General features: G+C 29.3%; 2 long non-coding RNA genes across 3 annotated transcripts in view; both read right to left on the bottom strand.

Annotated features, from left to right (window-relative positions):
* Window positions 1-10: 10 nt before the first annotated feature.
* LOC111088161 lies at window positions 11-8490 on the bottom strand. Its single transcript, XR_002612767.1, has 4 exons — window positions 8324-8490; window positions 7042-7269; window positions 3301-4700; window positions 11-1741 (listed from the first exon to the last, which is right to left on the bottom strand). It is a non-coding gene; the product is annotated as an uncharacterized LOC111088161 (long non-coding RNA).
* Window positions 8491-10863: 2373 nt separating this feature from the next.
* The window catches only part of LOC111088159, a 13712-nt gene continuing 5496 nt past the window's right edge, over window positions 10864-19079 (bottom strand). The window contains exons 2-3 of one of the 2 annotated variants that reach the window (XR_002612764.1): window positions 17377-18225; window positions 10864-13346 (exon numbers count right to left, since the gene is read on the bottom strand). This is a non-coding gene — a long non-coding RNA (uncharacterized LOC111088159). Of the gene's footprint in view, window positions 13347-17376; window positions 19013-19079 lie in introns of those variants that run through there. The other variant, XR_002612763.1, reaches the window with a different exon arrangement.

The following is a 19079-nucleotide window of genomic DNA, read 5'->3' as shown; positions in this document are numbered from 1 at the left end:
ACACACACACACACATGTGGTTTTAGGGTTTTCAAAATGGCTCAGTACAGTTTCTATATAAACACACACAAGGCCTTAGGGTTTCCATAATGGCTCAGTACAGTTTTTAGGTAAACACATACATGTGGCTTTAAGGTTTGCTAAATAGCTCAGTACAGTTTATATATATACAAACACACACACACACACACAAGTGGCTTTAGGGTTTGGAAAATGGCTTGGTATAATCTTTGGATAAACACACACATGGCTTTAGGGTTTGCAAAATGGCTCAGTAGAGTTTTTATATTAACACACACACGTGGTTTTAGGGTTTGCAAAATAGCTCAGTACAGTTTCTATATAAACACACACACACACATGTGGTTTTAGGGTTTTCAAAATGGCTCAGTACAGTTTATATATAAACACACACACACATCGTTTTAGGGTTTGCAAAATGGCTCAGTACAGTTTATATATAAACACACACACACATCGTTTTAGGGTTTGCAAAATGGCTCAGTACAGTTTATATATAAACACACACACACAGCTTTGTTTGCTAAATGACTCAGTACAGTTTCTATGTAAACACACACAAGGCTTTAGGGTTTCCATAATGGCTCAGTACAGTTTTTAGGTAAACACATACATGTGGCTTTAAGGTTTACTAAATGACTCAGTACATTTTCTATATAAACACACACAAGGCCTTAGGGTTTCCATAATGGCTTGGTATAGTTTTTAGGTAAACACATACATGTGGCTTTAAGGTTTGCTAAATAGCTCAGTACAGTTTATATATAAACACACACAAGGCTTTAGGGTTTCCATAATGGCTCAGTACAGTTTTTAGGTAAACACATACATGTGGCTTTAAGGTTTGCTAAATAGCTCAGTACAGTTTATATATACAAACACACACACACAAGTGGCTTTAGGGTTTGGAAAATGGCTTAGTACAGTTTTTAGGTAAACACATACATGTACTTTAAGGTTTGCTAAATGGCTCAGTACAGTTTCTATACACACACAAATGGCTTTAGGGTTTGGAAAATGGCTTAGTATAGTTTTTAGGTAAACACACAACTTTATTCTATTGTTACCCCACAAACGACTGATGACAATGATTTCAGTAATGGTTAAATGTGAGCCCTAAAGGTAAAATATTTACTTTTGTACATTCCCTTACATCGAGCAAAACAAAAAGCCAACAGAACTACATTTTACAGAAATAATAGTAATTTAGCAGTGTCAAAGAAACTGAAAAAACACTATACACTGGGGACTTGATGTGACTTCCTTACTATAAGGATAAGAAATGGTCACATTTCAACTTGGTTTGGAGTCACTGGTTTTTATACTGGAGAAATGTTAGCTTACCTTTACAAAGAAGAACAAGCGATGCCATTAAACTCAGCTAAGATTTTATACAGTCATTTGGATTATTTCTTCAACAAGCATGTTGGCTCAACATTTAATCTTAATTAAGAGTGACTGATCCTGATATGGAAAAACAGATCCCACTCGGTAACAAATACTTTGCTGCACTGTGGACAGGAAAAAATATTTTCTTCATGCTTTCGTCGCATGTGACGAGTCAAGTGATCCTTTCTGCTGAGGGCTTTGCCACATATGGAACAGATAAACTTCTCCCTGCAAGCCACATGAAGCTTCATGTGGCGCTTTAGAACAGTCTTGGATGTCAGCACTTGGTAACATATTTCACACTGTACCACTGGCAAGCGTATGTACTGCTCTGAAATGCCGTAAGACAAAGATATAATATTAATAAACAAAACAGCAGTGAGACTTGGCAGTTAATGCATGCTTATGAATTATCAAATTGTTTGTAGAATAGCTGGTCTTGCTGTAAAACTACAAAGTCATATATGAGACACATACAATATAATTATAAAGAAATTCTGAATATAAATGTGAATGAAAAGAAGATTCTTTTATTAACCTTTCTCCCAGTTCCAGTTTTGTACAATAAAATAAGCTTGGCATAATTAAAATGCAGCATTATATTAGTGTATACAATCCCTATGATTGAGCTGATTGTACAATTATATACCCATTTGAAGGTACCATATAATGAAGAAATATTATAATTAAATAACACAAATTGTCAGTGACCTAATATTTTCTCTGGCAATGATCAAAACTACAATAAATATATATATATATATATATATATATACATATCCACATATCAACACACACAAACCTATCTATCTATATATACATACACACATCAATTTTATCTTATGCTTTCATGCAGATCCACGTTTTTGAATTTCCTGGCAAATAATTATTGAGAGCCCTTTGATGAAACAAATTTTAAACTTTTCCTGAGGTTAGTTATATAAATATATTTGGCAAACATTATACAAGATTAACAAACATTTGATGCATAACCACTGTACCATTCATCCTAGTTATTTTACAAACAAGCTTTTAAATTCTCCCACCTTGTGAAATTTTAACTTCTAACACATATAGACTACATATACACTGCTTTAATCCTCACTAAATATTATTTTCACTGAACTATGTAGAGGTCTTTAAAATTCACACACACAACTATACATACATTCAACCCCAATTAATCCAGTAGTGGATGAAAGGTCATCTTTAGACTCTCGTACGAAAGTGCTAATTACACCCACTACATCATGCAAATTGTGCTAGAATTCTCAAAGACCGGAATTCCACACAGGTATGCCAGTAATGATAAATCAAGCTTGTACATTTTTGTATCTCCAGTATGTGTATTAAAAAATAACAACTGAAACCATGATTTCTGAATACAAATTTCTCTAAAGAATCTAATGTAAAATATAATGAGAGACTTTCTAATGGCTATTCGTACAGATTTGTTTCTTAAAGAACTGATAAACCACCGTCATAAGATTTTGACAGTTTTTTGCATCTTTCCTATTGGTCCACATACCATACAATATGATTTATAAATATAAACTGAAGTTTTAATCTGGAAGTATAAAACAAAAGTATTTTGGTCTTGCTTAAAGAATAAACACAGTTAATTTACCTTACTAAATATGTCACAGAAGAAATCCAATACCTGCTTCCATATTTCTAAAAAATGTAGATGTAACATTTAAAACAAAAATTCCTCTTATAATTTAAACCTTTGGAACAAGTGAAAAAAAAAAGTAACAAAATAAAATTATTTGCATTATTTTGTAACTCACAACTTGTTTCCACTTTGATACAGACAAAATTTCAATAAGGTGTGATCTTTACCTTTGAAATTCAAGGTAATTTAATTTAAATTTCTCTACCACTACATACCTACTCAGGATTTACTTGCATTTCATCATCAGTTTTCAATAGGAAGCTCACACTGTGTGGTGAACAGCATCTACATACACATATTCTTGTGTAGATTTTCATTTTGTCACACACACACACACACACATACATACATATATTTGTTTTAACCATATGATGTTTAAATGATTATGATGTATTAACTTTTTATTTATGAGATGAGCAAGACCTCTAGTCAAAATCAAATGTCACAACAACTGGTAAAAACATTACTTTTACAAACCACAATCAGTGACCTAACCTTTCTTCCACACAGTTTTATGCTTTCATTTTTAATGAAAAGGATCATAAGCACTTTCAGAACAGCCAGAATTCTACATCGTTAGAAGAGAACAGATACAGCATCTTATAAATTTGCACTTGGTTGAAACCATTATGTACATGGCTCATATAGCAATGAAAACTTCATCAGTGGTTTATAATAAACAAAATTTCAAAAACCTCATTTTGTAAGCTGCTAACATCTTTGATACAAATTTTCTTTCACTACTGTCTTTATAATAGGTAAAGTAAATACTGTAGTAATGTAAAGTGAATACACATAATTCAGACATATTCATTTTGATGGAATTTTTATTAAAAAACATGACAAGAGTAGAGCAGACATATGATAAACTTGCTCATTTATATCTGTTCACATATAAGTTTTAAGTCTAAAAAAGAACTAATATCCATAAAATGACACATTTAATCTTGACTAATGGCAGTTGATAAATTGAAAACTATCATACCTGTCTAAAACTATAATTCTGATTTCAAATACATTAACAGCCATTCATTTTTTTTGTTTGATTGATCATTAAGCACATAGCAAAACAATGGGCTATGTGTGCTGAATCCTGGTTTTCATGGTTATAAGCCTTCAGACTTACAGCTGAGCCACTGGGGGACATAATTTTTTTTTCCAATTATTTAAATCATTATAAAATTGTAAGAGTCCCGATAATCAGTTCCATTATTATCAACCATAGCTAATCAATTAAAAACATGACATTTTACATATCTATGGGGTCCTTACATGAACTTTTGCATAATATTTAATCAAATAGAAATTTTAAAAAGCTGTCAATTGTAAATTCTTCCAGTCTTTTGCTTGAAGAGAATTAAATTTATCTCCCCCCCCAAATGGCTCTTATCCAATACAAATTAATAATAGTAACTTGCAAAGGTCCCATGTTTCTGTTGCTTGTGACGGCTGAGGTTATTCTTCCAGTAATAACTGAGGTTACATATGGAACAAACATATTTCTTTCTGGTTTGTGCATGTTTCATCATGTGTGTTTTATAATTGGTCATATTGGTGAACTGTTTACTACAGAGGAAACAGTAACAGTGGTTCAAGGTGGAACTGCCACTTCTTCCTATATAAAAGAAAGATAAATCAGAATGGAAGAAAAAACAAATAAATTAGTGTAATTTTCTATTTCATTCAACATCAACTTATGCAACAAAAACTGATAAACATCATTTAAAAGATTTATGAATTATCCAAAGCTTCCCTTTTTTTTCTCAAAGACTCTGATACAAATTTTTCAACTTATTACACTGGTTAAATGATGAATATCTGTAATTTTCTTTGTATATAATGTGAAATTACTTCCTACCGATTGGAATGAAGGTGGCAACATACACCATATTAAAATTAACATAACTGCTAAAATAGTATATCACATTTATCATGTTACTAAAATCACTCTTATCAAATACACTTTTAAAGATTTCTATGACTAAATAAAATAAACAATGTTTATGTCTATGTTACAAAATATGCATAAGGAAATAAAAAACCATGACATGCATTAAAACTAAAAAATAAATTATGTAATAATTTCTTGGCTTGTTAATTGTTTTAATACAAATTGCTTGTTCTGAAATGTGACCATAATGTAATTCTAAATTTACAAGACTGATTAACTGAATTTGTTGTATAAAACCATCACATGAATACAACTGTCATAAAACAAGTGCTCAAATTGGTAGGGAATCGTTAAAATATCAACTTCATCCCCATATTAAAAGAATCGTGCAAATGAGAGGACCATTTTGAGAGTGAGACTTTACTTGCTCAAAGCATGTGCGTACGGCTAAGTTCGTACTGATTCTCCCTGTAGCAAGTATTACCTCCATCAGTCACTGGTAAGGTTGGTTTTTAGTTTGTTCTTAATGTTACTGTCAAATCTTAATTTTTATTTAACTAGTGACTAACAATGAGGCAATTAAATTCATGGTATAGTATCAGGGTACCAGAAAGTAGGAAAACATGTAGATTCAAGAAATCAATTTAACAGAAAGATATGAAACCATATAATCTGAATACTTTTGACAAGTGAGCCCAGTTTGCCACTGAAGAATAGGTCCACTTATCAAAATCATCTGGGTTATAGGGTTTTGTATGTTAGAGTACTAGATAGTGTACACTTCTTTCATTATATTTATGGAATTTAAAAACTGTATAAAAAACTATTCAAATATTATATTGAACTAACTTGTTCAATTCATACAACACACTAACAGTCTGTATGGTCTAAAAAAATGCATGGAGTTCCAGCTGCAGGTTTCAAACATTGTAAAAAACATTAACACCACTATTTAAAACTAAACATTTTTCTCAAATGAATATTAAAGGTGCAGAAACAAACATTACACTTTATGACTAAGTTTAGAATTAATTAACACTACAGAAACAAGCTTTTTAATGTACACAAATCTTGTATACATCTACATTATATATAAAGTTTGATATAGTAAAAGAAGCACAATCTATGTCTTTGTTAAAGGCGTCTACTGTTTGCCCAGTGTAAGGAGCCTGTTGGTATATAGAGGATTTTACATCAATTCTTTGGTCCTGGTAATGTATAAGAACAACAGTGTACAACACAACTACAGTCATTATTTCATAAGCATATTAATTAATGTACATCCAAAGATACAATAACCCTTAACCCATTGACTTTGGCTGCTCTAAGCTCATTTAGAATTTTTGTAACCAATATATAGCACACATGCATTCAACTGCCAGAAACAGACCTTACTCTACACAGCAAATCAGCAGTCAATGGGTTAAAACTGCCATATTACCAGCACATTAAGTATATTAACCTCAAAAAAAAAGTTTACACCTATCATATATACCTGGAAAAAATTAAAAACAGCTATGCACAGCTTACAAGTTTTGTTCAGAATTTATAAATAAATTGAAAGAATGATGAATAAAACTACTGGCAATGAGCAGTTTATCAGTTATTACAATAGATTAATAATTCAAGTATATGTTTGGCTAACATCATTCCCTCAACTTGCAAACATACATTTTTTCACTTCAGTAATGATGCATAAAATAATTTTTAAATCACATTCAAAACTTAATTTTTCATATCACCTTCTTTATTATAAACAAGATGGTCTCTCATACTATGATGAAGATACAAAGTTTTTTTTCCCCTCAAAAGTCAATTTATTGTTGTTTTTGTTATTAAAGATTATGGAATTTACATTACATTGATAATAAAAAACCAGCAGATATTTATAAAACGGATTTTGAAACTATTACACAAAAATGTATAAACCAAATAGCAAATGGACTTATATAATAAATTAATCTGAAGTTAATAATTTACATAAATTGCTAGAACTCATTTTACTGAATATGCACAACACGGACATGTTTGGTAAGCATGTTTCTGCTGATAAACCTTTCCTTACAGATTTTACACTGATGTTTCTTTAGTTCTTGATGATAAGTTTTGTGTCGATACAAGGCAGTAATTGAAAGGAAAAACTTGAAACAAATTTCACAAGTGTAAGTCTTTCCTCGATGTCTACTGTCAATATGACGGTTTAAATTTTGCTTGCCACAGTATGTCTTTCCACAAACAGGACAGCAAAACTTTTTTGAAGGACTTCCAGATACATCCATTATCCAAGCAGAACCTATAGAACAGTAAAATATTATGAGTATCTGCTAAAGTTCTTAATGTTTTTCCTTATCTTCAACATAAACCAATGAAATACACATGGGAAAACTTTCACACACTTACAATTACTTACTAACATTTGTGAATGATTTACTCTCTCACCTTAACTCTGCATTTCTGATAAATCAACAGGAGAAATGTCAAATGTTGTTTAAGATCAAACCAAAATATGGTCTTTGTCATCTTCTTTCACCCATTTCAGTGCAATTAAAATATATATAAGTATTATAAATAACAGGAAATAAACTACACACAAAGAAAAGAACATATGTCACATGCATGTCTCTTCCAAGCAACTTGTAAAACTTTGATAAAGTTTAGACTGTATACAGATGGTTAATTCTTTACTTTTATTAAAAACTAGAAAGCTTAAGAGAGAAGCACTGTTAGAAAGACAAATACCACCCCAAAATTGTTAAAATAATCATGACAGCCTCTAAAAGCAGTTTATCACATTTCAACTTTTCTCCATTAAATGTGAGGTGGGATCTTTGTATTTACTCACTTCAGTGATAAATGATACAACAGAAATAAATAATTACTCAAAATTTTCTTGTGCATTTTCCCAAGCCAAAGTGTACATTAATGGTAAAAGAAAAATGAATATGATATGAATTCCCAATACCAGAGGAATGTCACAGTAAGTGTTGTGATTCTTATGAATTCTCAAAATCAATGTTCCGATACCATACACGAGATAAAATATACAAATATTATAACAAGTTATCATGGATAAAAGTTTCATCATTCATAAAAGAAATTCTTGGTACTTGTGAATTTAAGAAATAAATATTTTTATAATTGCATTGATAACGCTAGATATTTGGCATGTCTGGATAATGAAATAAAAGCTTTTACAAATGCTGTAATTTCACTAATATAAGTAAAATGAAAATAAACAAGAATTTCTCCTCAAAACAAACAAAAATAATTATTTTTATTACTAAAAAAGAAATTCACAATTAAACAGATAGACAAAAGAGAACAAAAAAAGAATATAACAAACATACCTTTTAATGAAAAGACTAGTCATATTTTCAGCACTTGTGATAATTATGATTTGAAGCCAAAATAAAGTATTTTGTTGTCAAACACATTACATTATTTTTCTTCTCCTTCTTCTTTCAAATATTTGTATGAATGAGCATGATTATTATAATACTACAGTATTACCTTCAACACTAATATGTACAATCTAATTAATTGTTGATAATACCATGACAACCTAGAGTGTGGTTTTGAAGGTTTCCCCCATACATGAATGTCTTATGACAATACTGGCATTCAAAACGTGACACACCAGCATGTGACTTTCTATGACGATAGAGAGCTGTGACATACATAAATGTCTTCGAACAAATATCACAACGGTACTCCATTTGCCGATGTGAATCCATGTGGCGCTTCAATGTCAACTTACGACAAAATGTTTTTCTACACACAGCACACTGATAACCTTTAGTAACACCTGGTGTAGAGTTGTCAAAAAGCTGCCGAGTTGAAAGACCTGGAAGATTTAATCCAAGTTATTTTCTCTTTCTTTCAAAATAAAGACACATACTGATATTTCTGTATAAACTTGAAAAGTTTTACTGTTTAAAAGCTAAATAGAAATAAGGTATAAACAAATTCTATTCTAGGGAATAATTTAAAACCAGTTGACTAAACTTAAAATAGTAAACTTATTTGTTCAATTTAAAAACTTTGATGCTGAAGTTAAAATTATTTCTAGCCAATCATCAGAGTAATAAATTTGTGGTATCATGAATAACAATTTCCAGGCCATATGTATGAATGGCATCTATTATTAAATTCAAACTAAAAAAAAAAACTTGGTAACAGTTTAGAAAACAGTCTTCATAAATCAAAAAGATGTACAGCAAAGTAAATGGCTGCGTGCAAAATTTGGTGGCTTACTATGTATTCTAACATTTCTGTCGGTTTCATGGAGTGTTTGATTACATTTATATGAAGAATGTCTGTTCAAAAAACCTTTATTTACTTTATAAATGAAAATAAATAAACATATACAATATATAATAACAGTGTATAATTTCTGAGCTTTTGGTGCACAATCTTTAAAACAATCAGTGTTAGGTAAGAGTATAAAAGAAAAATCTTCAATCAAGCAAAAATTGAAAAATCTGAATATGTTGCTTAAGAAGCCAGAGATGGATTACAACTTTTACACTCTTGTGTATTTTCTAGAGAATAAATCAAATATTCATATTTTAGAAATTGGTGCTAAACAAAATGTGCGCAACTAATGCATATCTCACAATACTAATAGCCAAATGTACATCTAAAGTACATTTTATAAAACTCATAACTAAATGTCTATATCTTACAATATGTTCTTGCAATAAATTTTCATATATTTATTTGTAAGTGCTGGACAATTTTAAGTTAAAGGAAGTTATCTCCAAACAAAATATTTTTTTTTATATATTACATTTCTGGGACTAGTAATCACAATAGACAAACATTATGATAAATATCTTTCAGTTACAACTGGAACATACTATTGCAACCTGCTTTTATGTAATATCAAAATTTTTATTTCAAGCATTAGATCCAAATGTTTAATAAATAAACCAACTAAGTTTTATCTTTACAAACTCACACATAAACCTAATCATGCAAATTTACACCATGGGTAATCACTAACCACAGTCATTACATATCTTTTTTTTACCCTTAACAAAACAGCTCATTCTCTTACCAGCTTTTTTAACGGGAGTAACAAAACAAGTACTTGATTACACTTTTCTTTTGGGGATTTAGAAATTAGAATGATTAAAAAAAATGCTCATTACAGATTATATTTGAAATTTCATTTCCTATATAATACATTGCATTTACAACAATTAAAAAAATGCTTAAAGTTACAATGAAATAAGAACATTCTCCTCTTTGATCTGTCTTTACAATAAGCAAACTGGTGATTCCTCAAATTAATAATGTAAGTGTAAAATAAAGGAAAATCATAATGCTAAACCACATTATTTAGTTACAGCTTTATGATGACATTATTTTCTTCTTTCATACTGTTTATTTATTGCTAATGGGTCTAGTGTTACAAAACTGAAACCATAGGCCCCGATTCTACTTGACAGTGCCTTGAATCCCCAGATGATGTAGTGAAAAATCAGAATAGAAAACCATGATTGATATCATACAGAAACACCAAACATTCCCACAACTATAGGCCCAAACCACAAATCATTTAAATACCTAGCAATGCCACTGACTGAAACAAAGTCTGATTTCTTTACTATAAGCTGATTAAAAGGTTCTCAGTGGCGAGCTGTTGATAATTTGTGTACCATCCTGACATGTACCAACAGGTTGTCTTTTCTGGAGTAGGAGCTTGAGCAAAATTCACATTGATAATAGACTCTCTGTTGGAAATGTATTTCTTGATGTCTTTTCAGATGCTGCCTCCGAGTGAAGTTCTTCATACATATGTTGCATTGATGATGACGTTTTGATGATGGTGATAATGATCTCATAAATGACATCTGTAACTGACCAACTTCTTCTATCTGACCTGTAAAAATATTAACAATAAAAAAAACAACCATGAAATTGTCTGTATAGCAGGAAAAAATTTATTTGTGAAAAGTTACCAAAAGAATACTAAGACATTTTAAACCACAAGAATAAAAGAGAAATCTATTTAAGAATTGGCAAGTGCCTGACATGACAAATACTGTAGCAAGGTAGACCTTACAAAGTATGAATATTTAATAATATTAAATCATGCAGTGCTTCGTTGTTTCTATTAAGGTTCAAGGTCTTGTTTTTTTTCTTTGTTTGGTACACCATAACTCGATGACAAAACATTTATTCAATTGCTTTAATCACATGACACATTTGAGTCTCACCCAAATAGACTTCTTTGTTTTATACAAATATTAGTAGAGATAGAAAAAAAAAATTATCCTGAAACCAAAAACATCACAATTAGTTAAAAAACTGAATTTTTAAATATAAAACATAGCAAAGCCCATCACATTTCAACTACTTACACTCTTATTTCCAAGTCACTCCACAGAATGAACTTAAAATACAATTAAAATATAACAAGTTTTCTATACATGTGTTAACCTAATTTATACTTAAATTGACACAATTATAGTAAAATAACACTTTTTTTTTTTGGCCTTATAATGCTTCATACACACTATCAACCATACATAGGCAACTTAGACGACAGGTGAACCTGTTATAAGTGTTAGAGGTTTGGTTAACTTTTCACACAACTTACCAAAACTTTTTTTTGATTCCACATGTTGTTACTATCATGAACATTAATTCTACAATAATAACCATTATCAAGTAGTAAAGCTTTGTTCAAAATTCCAACTAAGTTATATTTACTGGCAATTTTATAATGTCGTACACACTGTACTTGTATAGATAATGTTAAAATAAAAACACCACGAGAAAAAATACTTCCTTTTCAGGCAATTGTACGGTAAAAACTTTTATAAAATATGTCTTTACAAGTATACTTTATGAAATTCACTGAACAAACGTACAACAATACATAATCGAAACAGGAAAAGATTATTTATTGCATGTATAAAAATGTTTAACACAAACATTCAAAAGTACATATTTGAAAATAAAGTCACAATTCCATAGACATACATGGACTTGGCTTGATTTCACCTTAATCATCTCTCTTAATGAGACTCAAAATGACATTGAAAATGTCTGAAGCAAAGGCTGATCCAAAATTTGAAACTATTGCCCAGAAAATTTTTCTGGTAAAGTCAGAGAAAAAAGAAATAATACAAAAAGGAAAATTTGACTAAATTTCAACTGAAAGATAGTCCACTGATGACAATTCAAAAACATAATCACTTAATTGTTAGTTATGCAAGCCTAATATAAGCACTTTCTTTATTCTGAAGTAACAAAAATGTACAACACATTTCTAAAAGTTTAATTAGGACAGTATTTTTGAATCTATAAACAATGTACATGTGGACCTTACATTTACTTTATACACATGTACAGTAATGAAAATTAAAGTTATTATTACATAAAATGCAATTGGCTTTAGTCATAAATCTGTCTAAGTAGTAAGTATTTATCCTTTATGATATCTGTGATACTTAAATTTCTATTTTTATCATTCTCATCTTCAAAATTACAAATTAAAGACTTTAAAAGCCTTTCAAGTTTAACAAATCTACTTAAAAATAGGAATAATACCACCAAACTGTATATTACACAATCACTTAGATACCAAAGATGAAGCTGCTGATTTAAATTGAAGAGTACATTTATTTTAGATCTGCTCTTGTCTATCACCACATCTCACTTAGTGTCTCTCATATATGACATTCCACCTTGAATCATTCTCCTAACAAATGAAACCCTCTGCTTAATTTAAACCTTCTTAGATTTTAGAAAGTTGAAATCAGTATATATAATTAAACAACTTACAACTCAATTCAGTTACAAGAATAATCTTGTCTAGTACAATTCCAATACAACTAAAAGGAAGAACTCTGAAATACTTTGTAAATTTTATAGATATGGGTGGTTCACAAATGAGGTACATAAAAGTTCATAAGATTTTTAGTTTAACTTCAAATAAATGTTCTTACCTTTATATAAACAGTTCTTATTAAACCATGATTATTCTTACACTCGTTTAAAAGTTTACCACATAGGAATACTGTAAATACATTTTACAAGTAAATTTAATTATTTTTTATATAAAGTTTCATCAATTTCAGTACAAATGATATATGGATGTGTGAAATAAAACAAGTCATTAAAGCTTTACAGCTAAAGTTCACTATTTCTTCAACTTCACACACTTTATATATCGTTTTTTAAACATTCTTGCTGAACTCTCACTAATAACTTTATTTAAAATGTGGCTATAATAAACAGCTGCTTTTGTGTTGCCGTGCTCTGCAGCATACTTTCCAATTAAATCTCTTTCTTGTTGGGTGTACTGATTATAACGATCTCTCTTCCTTCTTCTTCTTCTAATATTTTTCCATATGTCTGAAAATCAGAGGCACTCAATGTTATGAAATGCATACATTTACATTTATTATAAAGCTAAAAAAAAAACCTGTATCTTTTCAATTTAGACAATTTGACCATAAATGTGTACAAATGTTCCAGACACATAAACTGTTATTCGTAAACAAATCATAGAATTAATGCAAGCTCCATCCAAAGTCAGCAGATTTATTTGTCACACAAATAATACATAGAACAAAATTTACAGTATAAACACAAGTACTAATCACAGCTTATTCTTTCATCACATTTGTCTTCACATAGGGGGCTCCAACTTCACCCCCAAATAAAATTCTCAACTGCTTTTATTTCTATTTCTATACTGACAACATGACTCAATTATTCAAGATCTATATAACTTAGAGCACAAATCGGTTACACAGATTATCATTTTTAAAATTAAAATACAATATCTCTTCACTGTCTTTCAATAAAACATATCCTTGGGTTTAGTTTTCCTGCTGCACATCACTTGTTTGTTATTTACAGCTTAGGTTGAAGTTAGTACAAACATAAATGATATTAGCATGTGTTTTTGGTAATAAATTAAAAAACACAAATTTAGATAATGTTTAACCCTAAATAATCTCATTTGTACTTCTAATCTTCTTATATCTTAAAAAATCACACTTTTATTTAAGCATGAAATACAAAATATATATATATATATATCTAGACAAATACTACAAAATATATATATAATTACACTTCTTCATTGTCTTTAAAATATTTCCAGAAAACAATTAAAAAACAAGTGGCATCATGCTAATTATATTTCGTTAATTTAACCTCAGTTAAACAAAACATAAAAATCACATACAAATCTGTTATATACAGCATATATAGTTAAAACATGAACAGTATGAGTGAGATGAAAGTGCATCATAAGAACTATTACTTGTAAATTCACACTGCTTATGGTCATCAAGACTTGTTACACAATACAGTTAAACATTTTGCAACACCAGCATACCAAAATTATCTATTTCATAACTTTTTATGTTTAAGTATTACATTAATTTCAGTGAAAAACAAAACAAAAAAACAATGAATTCAAAGTATACATAACGATTACATTACCTATTAGCAAAGCTTTATTAAAATGGCACAAACAAAATTAGTAACTAATTATTTCATTTTCAAATATCAAAACATTTGTTTCTCTTTCTCACTTTTTAGATAACTTTAGATCACAATCTCAACTAAGACTAATATGGAGTCAAAAGGAATCCTTTCACATACATCCATCTATAACTATCTGACATATTAACCCTAATCAATGAATTTTGTTTTTAATAAATCTCGTTCTTATTTTACATGTAGCCTTGAAGTTATACCAGATGGAAATGTTTAATGTTACATCTTATAAGAAAGTGGTATACTTAAATACGAGGTTCACAGAAAGAATAAACACATACAGCATTTCACATTAATTTTTTTACTTTTTCCAAAATATTAACTAAGAATAGTTTCTGACTTATGACTAGTGCAGTAAGTTTTAACATTGAATTAAATTATTTTTCTTTAACAACTAAATAAAAATATAAATGTAATGTTTAGTTTTACACATTCCTACTAAAGCACAGTAAAGTAATATGCATAACCAATTAAAATTGCCACTTTACACAACTTCTCATTTCTACTTGCTAGAATTCCAGAATTATGTTCACATTAATACTTCATTTCTGTACCGCTTGTTATAATAATTCTAAAATGATCTCAAAAATGATATAGGAACTATGAACTTCCACTGTTCAACCATTGTATTATGGTAGGAATCCATTTAACAAAGTATACACAAGTAAAAATGATTAAATACACTTGTACTTCAAAACATTTTCTTATCTTATAAATCCATAAAACTTTTAAAATTTTAATACACAATAATATGACATCAAACTTTGGAAATTAATCAATCCTCAGTTAAGAAAATCCTGGTATAAGACATCGAATATTCAAACTTAAACTGTTACTAATACAACAAAAATCTGTTTTAAATGCCAATGACAATCAAATTCTATTTACATTGTCTAAGTTGATTTTAGAAACTAATTATCCCATTGTAAATGCTCCAATTAAATTTTAAAGTCAAATATTGTTTAAGTTTTTAAACAACAGTAGTCTTAATTTAAACTTTAGGTCACCTCCTGTCTTTTCTAATGAATAGTTTATATTTATTAATTTTGTTACAACTTCATCAACAATTATAATCTTATTTAAGTAACTACACTCTGTCACTACCCTCTGTGTTTGACTAATTCATTTAAACAGATGAATAAAAAACATATCAACAATTTATACTTACTTGTTTTCTATATGAAGTATAGTGGAGCACATATAAACCAACACTGGTATGTATGTCGGGAAAACTACTTATGTTACAGATAACAGATTGTACCACAAAGAAAAAAAGCACGAAAAACATGATTTTATGCTAAATGCATGTACTTTAGCCAACAATAAACTTATAGTTGACTGTAATCTTAAAACTGTAAAACACACCAGCTTAATAAGTCAGTTGAAGTATCTAATGTGCAGTAATGCCTCATATTGCCAATATTTATTCATTAAAATAAGTATGAATTACTAGACAGTGGTAATTTCATGACTGATCCAAAATTGTAGTACATGTAAGATTAATTACAGGACAAATAGACATGGAAAGACTTTTAAAATGATCTCAATAATATTGAACAGAGATTAAAACTCACATTTTGTCTAATCCCACAACTCTGAAACAAAAAATCTAACTTTCTTTGAAGTTTCTTTCATAAAAATAAAGAATACTGGACTTTTGTATGAAAAAAAAAGGTAGGTAATAAAACATGAAGAAAGATAAAAAATATCTTGAAAAAATAATAATAGATAAGTTTACATATATGATTTTAAAATGTTTACATGGACCAAGTAATTTGATTAAAATATTTTAAGGGAATTTTAAAAATAATAAAATTTACAACTTATAAATGACTCACTTAAGAAATTTAAAAAAAGTTTCATTTTTACTTAAAAGGACTTTTATATGTCAAACAGAAAATATGTTTGCCATTCCTATATCCTAAAAGTTGCACCCAATTAACCCTTTTTCTGTGTAGTTCGGATATATCAGAATAAACATTGATACCCATTGACTGCAAAATTTGTATTTACCTCACAGCTACCAAGAAAAGTTTCCCTCTACTGCAACATGTGGGAATATATTTGAAACATTTGCCAAACCTGCATATATGCTGCCGTGTTCTATGCCATGAAACCTGGATGTTTATATACCTCAGCTGACTGACCAAGTGGTGATGCGCACTTTAACTCTTTGTGTTTTGGAGCTGCTTTTATTGCTTTATATATGAGTTACTTATGTGTTACACATTTGTTAAACTTATCAGTGACTTTCAGGAATTATAGTATATATTCTCTTAGATGCTAATTAATATATGATAGAGGCTTTGAAATTCACCGATATAAGGCATTTCTATGTGGATAATTGACATTTTTTGGGAATCAGCCTGAAAATCAATTGTGCAGTGAAAGCGTTAAATAATTACCATGAGAATCTGCTAATCAAATTAAAAGTTTAATAACAGCAATAGGTTTTACATAAAAAATAGCTAATAAAATAAATCTACTCACATAATAAAAAGTACAGAGAATGAAATTTAATATACAATTATATTTCAAAATATACAAATGAATTATGTCAGTTCATGTATAGAATACACAATGTATAGAATATACAATTATATTTCAAAATATACAAATGAATTATGTCAGTTCATGTATAGAAATTACAAGTCTTGACTATACAAAGAGAACTTCCATCTACTTGGAATTAAAACATCATGTTTATAACTACATTCATAGAATATATGTATCTGTTTATAAATATGATCAAATATCATATTCACCTATGCATGATTTATACTTCAATTGCAATTTACACATTCTAACACCGTATTTAATTAATTGAAGAGACAATACATAATAGAATTATATATAATAAATCTTTACATACACCATAAAAGTACACGCCTTTTGTGCTTTTGAAGGAGAGATCTGTTTACTATAAAGGCCTTGTTAAATCTCATCTCAGGTGCAGCAAACATGTTCATGTATGAAAGTAAAAGAAAGAAGAGAATCTTATTAATGTGATAATATCATAGATTACCCGTAAGGTTAATATAATATCTAATATATATAAAAGCCAGTTGTCTTTTGGTAATGCTCCATTCATGTGTCTCTTAGCAATGACCTGATATTGTTGTCTTAAGTATGTATATAATACTTCAAATGTTCATAAGGGTTGGCTTGAATTCCACTTTTTTACATTGTAGTTTAAGCATATACTTAGCTTGATGTAGGCATATCGAGGTTCTTGGCAAATTTTAGAAACATCTAATAGTGAGGTTAGTGATTATAATTTGTAAGTTTTTATTAGATTTTTGATTTTATTTATTTCTTTTTCCCAAACATATTGTCTTAACTAATGATTATACTTGAAATTAATTTTTAGGTTTAAAATCTGTGATAGAATTTTTATTACAAACCTTAGACCTATTGGTTTTGGGTGCTTCATCTCTTTCAGCATTTGAACCATAATTTTTAGGTTATGTGACATAATCAGAAAAATACATTCTGGTAAATTTGAAATATCAATGGATTTGTGAAATTTTACACTTACGATGGAGCCACTTGAATAAAACAACTTCATGAAATAGATAAATCAGGTATACTTCAACAATTTCTGCTGGACTTGATGGGTCAAAGTTTGGGTGATAAGATTATATTAGTAAGGCCTTGGATTCCTACTGCCTGGAGTTGTTTATTACTACCCCAGATAATAGGGGCTACATGCATGGTCTTGCTAAAAATGTTTGAAAATGCATTATGCAGCAACAACCGAAATGCTGGAAAACTTTTCCATTTTCTTAACAAATACTATTTAACATTAGAAATGACATATAAACATTCTTGATATAGTCATAAGGTGGATAATAAACTGAAAAGTAAAAAGAAAATTTAAATAAGAGTTTGACATGAACTTTGGCATGATACTATTTTTACACAGATTAAAATCTAATATATATATATATATAAAAGCCAGTTGTCATTTTGTGTGTGTAACACTCGTTCTGGGTCATTTTTAATTTAACTTGCACCACTCTTATTGATTTGTTGACAGTGTACTTGAAAATTGTTTTCATTTTTTCAATGTGTGGTTTATGATAGTTTGGTGAACAAGGCTTACTAAAGGAAGGGCAGGGGCTCCCAGATTTTGTTTTTACAAAACTCCAACCAATCATTTTTTGATGGGTTGGGCAAGGCTAGTTTAATCATAATAATTGGTGCTTAAGATCTAACACTATTTTAATTAAGTCTACAAAACTGTTATAACAGCTGTGGAAATTTAAATATGAATTAATATACTTCACTTAACTTTATTATTCAACACATCAACTTAATTTGCTGTGATGATGATTAACATTAGTACTACTACTATTACTAATATTTAGCTCTACAAGTATGGCTGATAACTATATATTTATCCCTGTTAGTAGAACTAACTACTTCTAGTTTGATGACGAGTAACCCACTTTGAGACTAATAATGGCTGGAGACGGCTTGACTGGGTAATGAAGAAAACCTTTAATATAAGTTTAACATAACAGCAAATGTAAATTTTTCGACAAGGTTTTGTCATCATCAGGTACCTTGTCG

The sequence above is a fragment of the Limulus polyphemus genome, unplaced genomic scaffold (genome assembly GCF_000517525.1).
Source record: "Limulus polyphemus unplaced genomic scaffold, Limulus_polyphemus-2.1.2 Scaffold3232, whole genome shotgun sequence".
In the NCBI taxonomy this organism is placed as follows: domain Eukaryota; kingdom Metazoa; phylum Arthropoda; class Merostomata; order Xiphosura; family Limulidae; genus Limulus; species Limulus polyphemus.
The sequence above is the reverse complement of the archived record's forward strand: the minus strand, read 5'-3'. Positions and strand labels throughout refer to the sequence as shown.